Source organism: Camelus ferus, chromosome 8 (genome assembly GCF_009834535.1).
Source record: "Camelus ferus isolate YT-003-E chromosome 8, BCGSAC_Cfer_1.0, whole genome shotgun sequence".
Taxonomy (NCBI): Eukaryota; Metazoa; Chordata; class Mammalia; order Artiodactyla; family Camelidae; genus Camelus; species Camelus ferus.
In genome coordinates, this window is record NC_045703.1 from 4,428,473 (window position 1) to 4,440,738 (window position 12,266).

Sequence of the window (12,266 nt, forward strand, 5' to 3'; positions counted from 1 at the left end):
TTATCCATAGAAATACCTTTCAATGTGCAAGTTTTGAGGGATAGAGAGTTGTTTTGTTCTCTTAAAATCTGCAGAACCCTTCAGGGCAAACTACTGGGCTTCTCCCACCTGGGGCCTGAAGCAGCCCTGGAAAGCTCATTGTGCATTCTTCCTAGAGCATTTGTTTTATTCAAAGATTTGGGGAAATTTTTAAATTCCAAAATACAGATATATCATAAATATAAAGCAGAATGTACACACTTTTTAAAGATTTATTTATTTAACAAAATATTTATTGAGTTCCTACTATGACAGGTGCTATGCTGGTTATTGGGAATAAGAGCAGTTATTCCCACATATTTATGATTATCTTATGCTAGTTAGTGAGAAAAGAATATAGTATGTTTTAACATGTATATGAGGAATCTTTTTTTCCGGCAGTTTTATTGAGAAATAATTGACATACATCAATGCATGAGTTTAAGGCATACATCATGATGGTTTGATTTATATATATTGTGAAATGATTACCACAATAGGTTTAACTAACAGCTGTCATCTCTTGTAGATAAAATAAAAAGAAAAGAAAAAAGAAAAAAAATCCCATTGTGGTAAGTACTTTCAGGATACACTTTCTTAACAACTTTCCTATATATCATACAGCAGTGTTAACCATAATCATCATGTTGTACATTACATCCCTAGTGTTATCTATCTTATAACTGGAAGTTTGCACCTTACGACTAAGTTCCTCCAATTCTCCCTCCCCCTCCCCTCCATCTCTGGTAACCATAAATCTGATCTCTTTTTCTGAGTTTGGTTTTTTTGGGTTTTTTTTTGTTTTGTTTTTTTTAGATTCCACATATAAGTGAGATCATACAGTATTTGTCCGTCTTTGGCATATGTCACGTAGCGTAATACCTTCAAGGTCCATCCATGTTATTGAAAATGGCAAGATTTCTTAATTTTTTAATGGATCAATAATATTCCATTATTTATATATATATATATATACATACACACATAGACATCACAAGTTCTTTATCTATTCATCCATCAGTAGACACTTAGGTTGTTTCCACGTCTTGGCTATTGTATATGATCCTGCTATGAATATGCAGGTGCAGATATCTTTTCCAGTTGGCATTTTCATTTCCTTTGGATGTAGAATTGCTGTTTTATTCTTCTTTCTTAGAATTTCTTTGCTTTTGGTGTGTTTTTTCTACTTCTGTAAGAAGTGCCATTTGAAATCTTGATAGGGATTGCACTGAATCTGTAAATAGCTTTTGGTAGTATGGTCATTTTAACAATATAATTCTTCCAATCTGTGAATACAAGATATATTTCCATTTATTTGTGTCTTCTTTGATTTCTTTCATTAATATCTTGTACTTTTCAAAGTAGATCTTTCATTTCCTCAGTTAAATTTGTTTCTAAGTATTTTATTGTTTTTGATGCTGTTGTAAACGGAATGAATATCCTTAATTCTTTTTCAGAAAACTTGTTGTTAGTGTATAGAAATGCTACTGATTTCTGTATGTTAATTTTTTATCTTTCAACTTTGATGAATGAGTTGCTTAAATCTAACAGTTCTTTGGCGTGGCCATTAGGATTTTCTGTATATAAAATCATGTTAACTGCAAACAGAGACACTTTTCCTTCTTCCTTTTCAATTCTGATACCTTTTATATCTTTTTCTTGTCTGATTGCTCTAGCTAGGACTTCCAGTACCATGACTAATAGAAGTGGTGAGAGTGGTACTTTTGTCTTGTTCCCAATCTTAGAGGAATATCTTTCAGTATTTCACCATTGAATATGTTATCAGCTGTGAGCTAGTCATATATGGCTTTTATTATGTTGAGATATGTTCCTTCTATGTCTAATTTATTAAGAGGGTTTTTTTCATGTAGGATGTTGAATTTTGTTAAATGCTTTTTCTGTGTCTATTGAGATTATAATATTATTTTTTTCTTTCATTCTGTTAATGTGGTGTGTCACACTGATTAATTTGTGGATGTCAAACCACTCTTACATCCCAAGGATAAATCTCACTTGATCACTGTGAATGATCCTTTAAATGTGCTGCTGAATCTGGTTTGCTAGTATCTTACTGAGAATTTTTGCATCCATATTCATCAGGGTTTTTGGTCTGTACTTTTCTTTCCTGGTAGTGTCCTTTTCTGATTTTGGTATTAGGATAATGCTGGCCTCTTGAAGTGGCTTTGGGAGTGTTTCCTTCTCTTCAATTTTTGAGGAAGAGCTTGAGAAGGATTGCTGTTTATTAGTCTTTAAATGTTTGGTAAAATTCACTAGTGAAGCCATCTGGTCCTGGGCTTTTCTTCATTGGGAGATTTTTTATTACTGTTTCTATCTCTTTACTAATACTAGTCTATCCAGGTTTTCTATTTCTATGTGGAATTTTATATGGAATTCAATTCGTGAATATTTTGCCTTCAGAAACCAGAGAAAATAAGTCATGAATATTTTGATTTAGACCAGGGACTAGCAAACTGTACAGTAAAGAATCAGATGGTAAATATTTTTAGGCATTGCAGGCCAAGAGGTAATGTCAAGGATGTTCTATAGGTACTCATCTATTTTACAGTTCCGGTCACAACTCCTCAACACTGCTGCTGTAGTATGAAAGCAGACAAGTAATACATAAACACATGGCTATGGCCGTATTCCTTTAAGCCCGTATTTGCAAAAGCCAGCAGCAGGCCAGATTTGGCTCTTGACCATAGGTTGTGGCCTTCTGGTTTAGACCACAGTAACTTATTTTTTAAAAATTCCATTGAGATATAAGTCTAAAATGGTTTGATATTTCCTATCTTTAAACTGAACCAATGAAGTTTAAGCACTTCATCTCATTTCTCTAGCTTTGGGGTAATAAATACAATGAATGATAAGCCCAGACTTGTGATTGATGGACTTGGGAGAGACAGGTCAGACAGTAGCCCAGGGGCTTTGATGGACAGGATGAGCACTGGGCTGAGCTCCAGTGGCTGCTCGCCTGAAGCCAGTATACTTCTTGCTTGATCACACGGTGTTTTGATCTCTGAAGGAGGACAGTTGGGAGGGCAAGAGGGAGGAAAGGGAAGTGGAGTCAGTGACTCTCTTGGGCTCTAAACGTTCTGCCTGCTACCTTTGACCAGGCTCCCAGAACTCTGGGGGCATTGGGAGGTGGCTAGGCTTTCTATCTTCTTCTGCCCCTTGGATGACTTTCTCTGGAAGAAGTTGACAGTCACTGAACAGGTTCTCCCAGTGTACTGTAGAGCTTAGAGATCACTAGTGTGAAAAGTGGTTGAAAAGGTTAAGATCTACTAATCTGTCCTTTTAATACTGGATTCTCAAACACTAATAAGCATATGAATCATCGAGATGACTTATTAAAAGTAGGCTCATGAACTACATTTCCAGAGATGCCGATAAGTGGGTAGGAGGTAGGGTCCAGAATTTCCATATATAACAAACCCTCTACCCTCCAGTGGAACTTGTGACAGATGTTTAGGGTCCATGCTGTGAAAAATCACTGCTAGGTCAGTTCCAGAGTGTTCAAAACAGTTAAGACGATAAAAGGGACTATAGAAACTCAAGATTAGTTAAATAACCATTAAAGTTTTTCCTTAAGTGTAAACTAATTGCATGAAAAATAAATGTTTTACCATAAATTTTAATTACAAAACTTAATCTGTAGCTTTTAAATTCAGACTAAATTCTCTTGGGAAATCAATAATCAAAATAATAAAATTTAGCATGATGTTCTTTTAAATAATCAACAAAGAAGAAAAGCTAATCCTAACAAAAATGTAAATGGATATTTTATACCATGATAACTTAACTTAGAATAATGTATTTCTTCTTTTCTAAAGTTCAGATTGAGGAATGATTTTTAAAAATCAAAATTTCTTATCAAATTCTCATTCTCAAATAAATAATGTTCTGGTAAAGAAAAAGCATGTATTCCAATTTTAGCTAAATACAATGGTTTGAGCTGTGTATTGATAGCATATAATTTATGAATAAACCAAGTTATTAAAAAATAAAATTCATTATATTGTTCAGAACATAGGGCACTTTTATCAGAAAGCTGTATTCTGACTCATTGTATACAAGGAAACGTATTTTGTTTTAAAATACATTCATCACCTTTTGAATCATTTTAAAACTTGAACTTCAGGATTTTAATGGCCTCAATAAAGGTACCAACATCTTCTTCCTTACCCCATTCAGAGGTGAGTGTGCCATGATTATGAATGAAAATTGACTTTCTCAAGCAAGCACAGACGAGTCCAGATTACCTGATTTAAACTTTGTAAAGACGCTTTTACTTTGCTCCTATTCAGTCTTCTTACTCACACTTAGGAAGTATTTTGGAAGAAAAGAAATCCAGGCCTATCAAAACCGTTTATATTTGTGTCATTTTCTGTTGCCCAAATTTTTGCATGAATGTCCTTCATGTTTTCATATATGTTCCTTATATAGGGACCGTGCATGGGAAACAAGCATATCTAAATGCACATTATTATGGGAAAATGAAAATGAAGCACAAAGCCATTATTCATATAATTTGATCCAAGGAAAACATTTAAATATTTATCGTAAAAGTGGAAACATTACTAAAGGTAAAGAAATAAGATACACAACCTAAGTGTTCTTCATGAGTATCTCCTCTTCATTTTTGTAGCTGATCCACTCCAAGGAGTGGGTAGGGAGGGGAACACTGGGTCCTGGGTTTGCTGAAGCTGAGGAGCTGGAAGCTCTGGACAGAAAGCAGGTTCCAGGAATGCTCTGATCCCTACCTGTCTATTCAGTATTGATACATCTGTGTTACAAAGTCCTTGTTAAAAATGCAAATGAACCCTAGAGTAATTCTGACTTTGATATAAATTGATTTAATCAGGTGGTTTAGCCACCTAGTTGAGATTAGCCCCCTCACCCCACCCTCTACCCCCTAGCCCCAGGTAGATTGAATTATGTTCTCGAAAAGATTTGTTGAAGTCTTAACTCCCAGTAACTGTGAATGGTATTTTATTTGGAAATAGTCTTTGCAGACATAACGAAATTAAGATGAGGTTCACCTTGGATTAGGATGAACCCTAAATCCAGTGATTGGTGTTCGTATAAGGAGAAAAAAAATTGGAGACACAGGGACACACAAGAAAGAAGGCCATAGGAAGCCAGACACAGAGACTGGAGTTTAAGCGGCCACAAACCAAGGAACATCAGGATTTCTGGAAACCATCAGGAGCTGGAAGAGGCAGGGAAAAATTCTTCCTGGAGCCGTTGGAGGGAACCTGGTCCTGCCACTGCTTAGATTTTGGACTTCAAACTCCCAGAATTATGAGAGAATTAATTTCTCTTCTTTCAAGCCACCCGTAGTTCATGGTAATTTGTTATGGCAGCCCTAGGAAATGAACACATTCCTCATAGATTTCATTTGGATTTGGGCAAGGAGGGTAGTTGGGTAACACTGTAGGGATGAGTCCTTGAATAACAAGAAGGCAGCAATAAGAATTCAGTTTACCTGGGAGATGGAAATTGAGGGCAGAGAGAAAGAAAGGAAGCATCAAAAAACATACATCTGCCCTGACTGAACTTAAAATCTTCCTAAATCATGCTGTTGCATGATAATATTTCTGAAATGCTCACTGGGCTCCTCCCCTACCCCCCATTCAAAGGTTTAGGCCATTCTTCGTTCACAGCCTTAGCTGCTATTGGAGGGCTGAAAGCAGGCTGAAAGTTATGTGTCTCCTTTTGACTTATTTTGAAACAGCCCAAGGCTTTAGGGGAACAAGAGGGAACCTAGATTCCTCTCACAACTCTCTTAGCCGCCTTCTTTTTGTTCTAGTCGCTCTGGTTTTTTGTCAGTTCCTCAAAATACTTTCCCATCTTAACACAGGATGTCTATTGGCTTGTGTGGCATGTCACTTTTTTCCAGTGCAGCTGGATATGTGGGAATATAAGCTCGAGCTACTTTCTTTGATGTAACGTGAAGATGTTTTCCTTTCAAATTTGGTATCCTGGGGGAAACACACACAACTTCTAGGTACTGTCTGCGGTTCTTCGTTGCCTGGAGGCTAATATCCAAATAGCTTGATTTGGAAAGGAAGGTCTTCACATTGTAGCCCCCTTCTTCATTTCTAGGCTCATCTGTATCACTCCTCACTGTATGCCAGTCACCCAGGGCTGCACTCCAGCTCCCAATTATTTTATATCTTTAGATATTTCCAGAGCCTTTGCCTGTAATTTTGTTTTTGCTTAGGATCTTCCTTAAAACTTGTAAAACTACTTGATACTCTAATGCTCAACTCAAATCTTTGCCACTTTACCAAATTTCATCATTGACTCCTCTGTGCTACAGCAGCATTGTTTCTGACCGATATCAAAGTGTTTCCCTCACTCTACCTTGTATTATGGGTAAGTTCTCAATATTCTGTTTCCCTGTTAGATTCTGACTTTTTGGGGGCATGGATTAAATTATTTATGATGTATTCTTGGACCCTATAAAGCCATCTTAAACATGGTTTTGTTCAATAAAAATATTTATAAATATGTATTAGTTTCTAATTCAAAATAATTTCTTTGCAGACATTATATGATAAGATGTTAAAAAATGGAAAACACACTAATCTCTAATGCACTCATTGCTATTAAAATTTTCCCCTGATTTTCCTTGGAAACATTATTTTCCATGTAATGTAAATGGTAAGATGGTGAAAAGAAGATCACTTTTGCCCCTTTAATACTGGATTACAAACAAATGAAATCAATTTTCACCCAACTCTGGCATTCACAGAATGAGCTAACAACTGCAAGAGGATTTACTGGCATTACACTGAACTTTCTGTTGCAGACTGCATAAAAATCTCAAGGGGTAGCTTAGAATTCAGTTAATAAAGATTGCACATCAGGTACAAGGTCACTTTGTGCTCCTTCCATTGAGTTTTTCAGTCTATAATAGATATTAATTACTCCACCTGTGTGCAGGAACACTGGATATTTCATCAGTGAGTATCTCCTTTAATGAATTGACTTTGGGAAAAAAAAATGGATCTGTATTTGGCCATAAGAAGTAGGTATAGGATAATGGCATTTTATTCTCCAAATACATGAATAAATTTATAAGTATCGGGCAAAGAACAGAAAGTTCAATGTAAATTGTGTATACTAGAGGGCATAAATGTTCAGGAATGTTAAGATTTTATTGCATTTTATCATTTTCATATGATTTTGAAAGCGGGACTCCAAGTCTTAGGTGTATGAATGGAAACACTGGCACCTTTTCTCTGAAGAGGGTTAATGAGCTACTGTTTTTGACATTTAAAAAAAATACAAAAGGTGCAATATCAAAGAATGAAAAGAGAAATAACCACAACAGCATGGGCAATTTTAGCTTAAAAGGAGGAAATTATCTTTTTGTAATAAAACCAAGTCACACGCTCCATACGTGCGCGAATTTAAAATAGTAAGAATATTTTAAAAGAGGCACAAAGAGGTGAACTGGCTTGTCAAATCCCCTGAATTGTTGTGAGTTATTTTTAATGATTTATATCCTAGAATAAATCCAGAGAAAACTGCACATTTATATATACACAAGACTCCACATCTTAAGATGGCATATGAGAATCTATTATTTACTCATCAGTTTGACAAATATTTATTGAATAACGGTTGTGCACAGGGCTCTGAGAATGTAGAGGTAAAGAAAGCCTGGGCTCATTCTCCATAGGCCTCACAATACTTAGGAAGCCAGATATAAAAGAAACTTCGGTATATTGTGGTAAGGACTATGTTGGGGACTCGCACAAAATTTCATGGGAACATCAAGGAGGTATGTACATTTGAATCTTAGGGAAAAGTTTCACAGATGATGTGATGCCTCATCCGAACCACCTGGATTTCAGCAACACATTGGAAATAACTCCTAAGATACCCTTGTGGTTAAGATGAATGTATATGGGTGAGATTACTAGGCAGGTTGTTGAATCTTTTGCTGATACGCTCTTCCTACCAGACAATACTGGTTAAATGTCAAACTGCAGGAGGCCTCTGATTTATATTATTGGACCTTTCTTTATATCATTTTTAATCAACTACTTAATGACATGATATTATTTAAGACATTTAATGAATTGGGGGATGAATCTAAATGGGGAGTTCAAGCTATTATGTTACGTAATCTGCAGAGTTTCACAGACTGGAACAGTGGGTTGAAACTGATAATGGAATTAAACAGTAAAAATAGAGAGTTAGGTTTAAAACTCCACTGGGCAAATAGAAAATTGGAATGCCCTAGCTAAGTAGTATTTCAGGTGGACAAGATCTAGCATTTTAGCTAAATGAAAGAACACTGTGGATTATGGGTGATAACAAAACTGCCTGGAAAGTGCATGGAATCCTGAACTGAAAGAACAGTATATTCCAGGAAAAAAAGAGGGTGGACAATAAACCTTAATGTTCTCAATTACCAATCAAGAACATGGAGTTTGATGTTACAAATGGTCAAAAGTGGAGAATTCTTAGAGGAGGGTGATCTGAAAATGACAGGTTTTGAAAATCACACTTTAGAAGTAAATAGCTAACTAAATGGGAGTTGTTTTGAAAAAAAAAAGATCCAAGGGGTAGTAATAGGCATCTAAAGTGACTGACTGTTCATTCTGCCTCTTTACTCAGTTTACAAGTCTTACTTTTTTCCTTTGTTTCCTTTTTTTAAACTGTCAATGTGCCTGACACTTGCTGGAAATAGAAAATGAATTAGACAGTCAGCTCCTGGGGTTCTCTCATTCTAGCACTGTATTCCTAGTCTTTAACCTGAGGCTTATGGAGGGTGCTTTGAAGGACTATGCTCCTCTGGAAATTGTATGCTCAGTTTTATACATTTTTATATTTTTATATGGAGGTGATTCTCTTAAAAGAAATGGTGGTTTAAAAATATTTAGCATGCACTTACCTAATGGAAGAGTCAGATGCATTCACAGACATATAGTGATAAAGTACAGATTGAGAATACATTATGTGGGATAATACACTTGGAAAGAAACATGAATCTACTTTTTTTGTCCTAGAAAGAAGTAGAACTTTAGCTGATTTCTTTTGATTCTCTCTCTTTGGAAGTTTTTATTTTTGGTAATTTCTGGATATCCTCTTTTCAGGATTTTTTGTATAAAATTCCCTCATGGAGTAGGAAATTGAACTATGTTCTATCACAAGGATTTTATTTTTTAATGTGTTTGTTTTATTATGTTCATTGAAAGTTACCAATCACCAGCATCCACCTTCTTTTCCCGTTCTCTGTATCACCAGTGTACTAAAAGATGTCTTGGCATAAAACCTCTCCCCTATATGTTTCACTCACCAATACATTCACTCATGCAGCATGTTTTAAAAGTATCTTTTACATAGTTGTACGCAGGTAAATATTTAACAACCAGCTCTCTGGGGGAAAAGTCTTGACTTGTAGTGTTTAGTGATTTCCATGGTATAAATACTTCCACTAAGGCCAATTCCAAGCTACCAATATATGTCACTGAGAGCAGAGTTGGAAGAGATGCATGCCGTGGACTCTCTCGAGCTGGAGTTGCTGCCCCAGCACAACACTGCTTCTGTGATCCCAACACTGTGTTGGGTACCAAAGCTATAAAGATGTCTAAACCGGTTCCTGTGCTCAAGGAAGTCACCTTCTAGTGAGGAAAAGGAATATGGACGTGACTACTCAAATACTATTCTCTGTAAATTACATATTGGTTAACCATGTGCACTCTAGATACTGACCTGCATCCTCAAATTCTGTGGTCTGACCTTGGATGCCTCAAGCAAATTTTGTATGCTCAGAGCAAATCACTTATTTCTATGAGTCACTCTCTCTTCATCCATCATGTGCAGGAGAGTCACTTATTCTGAAACTATTTCTTAAGTGCCCATTTTGTGCATATATGCTGCTCAGTGCTGTGGATATGCAATAGACAAATGAAATAAAAATGCAACTCTTCAGTGAGTTTATAAACTAGAGGGAAAGTTGAACAATAAAGAAACAGATGCATGAAAGCTATAGTGTGCCAGATTGTCTTAAATTCTAGGGAAAAAAATTATGAAGAGAAAGACATCTGGGGTGGAGTGGTGTTGGCAGTTTTCAGTAAGGTAGTCAAAGAAGGCCTTGGGAAGGTGGACTTTGAGAAAATAATTGGAAGAGTGAAGGAGAGAGCCACGCAGGTGCCTGAGAAAAGAAGAGTCCAGGTAGAAGGAATAGCAAGTGCAAAGACCCTGAGAGAAGAGCATGCCTGAGCTGCTGGAGGACCTAGGATGAGACAGGAGCAGTGAGGGTGGAATTAAAGAAGTGAAGATTGCAGATGAGATTAGAGAATTTCAGGGATTGGGTGGGGCAGATTAGGAAAACTGTTACAAGCTTTGTAAGGACTCCAGATCTTAATTAGTAGGAAGTCACAGAAGTTTATGAGCAGAAGAGTGATATGATCTGATCGACATTTTAAAATAAGCATTCTTCTATTTTGAATATAGTCCATAGGAAAGCAAGGGCAGAAGCTGAGACAGAAATTAGGAAGCTGGCACAATATTTCAGGTGAGGGATCCCGGAACCTTGGACCAAGGGTTAGGATGGGTGCAGTAAGAAGTGGTAAGATTCGAGGTAACTTAAAGGTAGAGCAATCTAGGTTTGACGGATGAACAGATGATCTAAGAGAAAGAGAAACTCAAGGATGCCTGCAAGCCTTTTAGCCTTTGCCACTGGGTGTAGGCTTAAGGGTGATAAGAGTTTCTATTTTATACGTAATAAATTTGAGATGTATATTATACTTCTAAGTACAGACACTGTAGGTAGTTGGATATATGATTCACAAATTCATGGCAGAGGTCCAGGCTAGATATGTTTTATGAGTCATTAGAGTATAGTAGTAATATCAGCAAACACATATAATGTCAGGCATTATTTTAAGCACTTTTACAGATATTAATTCATTTAATGTTCCAACAATTCTCTGGTGTAGGTACTGTTAAGATCACAATTTTCATAGATGAGCTACCTGAAGTGAGAAGGGATAGACCATTAGCTCAAAGTTGCACATCTAACAAAGTAGTTGAGCAGCGATTCAAAGTCAGACAGTCTAGCCCAAGGCCTGTACTCTTAGCTACAATACTCAACATGAATTGTGATGAAATTACCAATGGTAGGACTGCTAAAGGCTGGGGTAGGTCAACATTTAGACTTTGTGGAAATGACAACAACCAGCAAAGTAGACCATGAAGGAGTTGTCACTAATATGCAAGGAAAACCAGAGAATCAGAGAAATGGTATGTGAGCTACAGGGAAACTGTGAGTATTAAATTACATTTGTGATGTGTTGAGCCAGGTTTTATAGTAAATGCTCATGAAATTTAATGGTCTTTAGTATGATTTCATTACTTTATAACTCTCAGTGCTTATTCTGTGTGTGCACGTGTGTGTACGTATGTATTGCACGTGTGTATGTCTGTGGGTGGAGGGTTAACAGAAGACTTCACAGATGATCTGACACTTGAACTAATGTATAGATGAGAATGCATCACGTATCACATAAAAGACATGGGTGTTTCAGGCAAAGAGCAGAAAAAAGAGGTGAGAAAGAACATGGAGCGCTCTACAAAAGTGCCTTTCTGAAACCCAGATCTGCTTTAGAAGAAAAAAACAAACAAAAGAAGACTTTATAGCTCCTTTCTTGCCTGGAACAGTTTCCCAGGATATGTTACATAAAAATTTCCTGTTTAAGTACCTTTTAGGAAATGCTGAGTTAAGCAATGAAAAAGCTGTTTCTTTACAGAAAAACTTTCTCAGAGCCCTTAGAGTATACGACACGCAGCATTTCCCAAGCTAATTTGACCTTGGGATCTTTCCCAGCACAGCATCACATCTGAGAAACATTGGCTTAGAGGAGAATTATATATACTTTCCAGGATCATCAGACTCACCCAAAACTTTTATATACTTGGCTTGCAGTGCATCAGACTGGGGCATACAGATCTGGATTTCAATTCTGGCTCTGTCACTGTGCAATCATAGGGAAATTTCTTAAGTCCTCTATCCTTTAATTTATTCATTTGCAAATGCCAGAATGCTGATGTATATTTTCCTTTGAAGGATTATTATACAGATTAAGATAATATGTGTATGCTGGAGAGAGTGTGGAGAAAAGGGAACCCTCTTACCCTCTTGGTGGGAATGTAGTTTGGTGCAGCCATTATGGAAAACAGTATGGAGATTCCTCAAAAGATTAAAAATAGACCTACCATATGAT

At 36.5% G+C, this 12,266-nt stretch overlaps 1 long non-coding RNA gene across 2 annotated transcripts in view; it reads left to right on the forward strand.

The window, feature by feature from the left end:
- Window positions 1-12,266, forward strand: part of LOC106729935 — a 303,006-nt gene that overhangs the window by 264,238 nt on the left and 26,502 nt on the right. For both annotated transcript variants that reach the window (XR_004321765.1, XR_004321764.1), the window contains one exon: window positions 548-590. This is a non-coding gene — a long non-coding RNA (uncharacterized LOC106729935). The remainder of the gene's footprint in view (window positions 1-547; window positions 591-12,266) is intronic.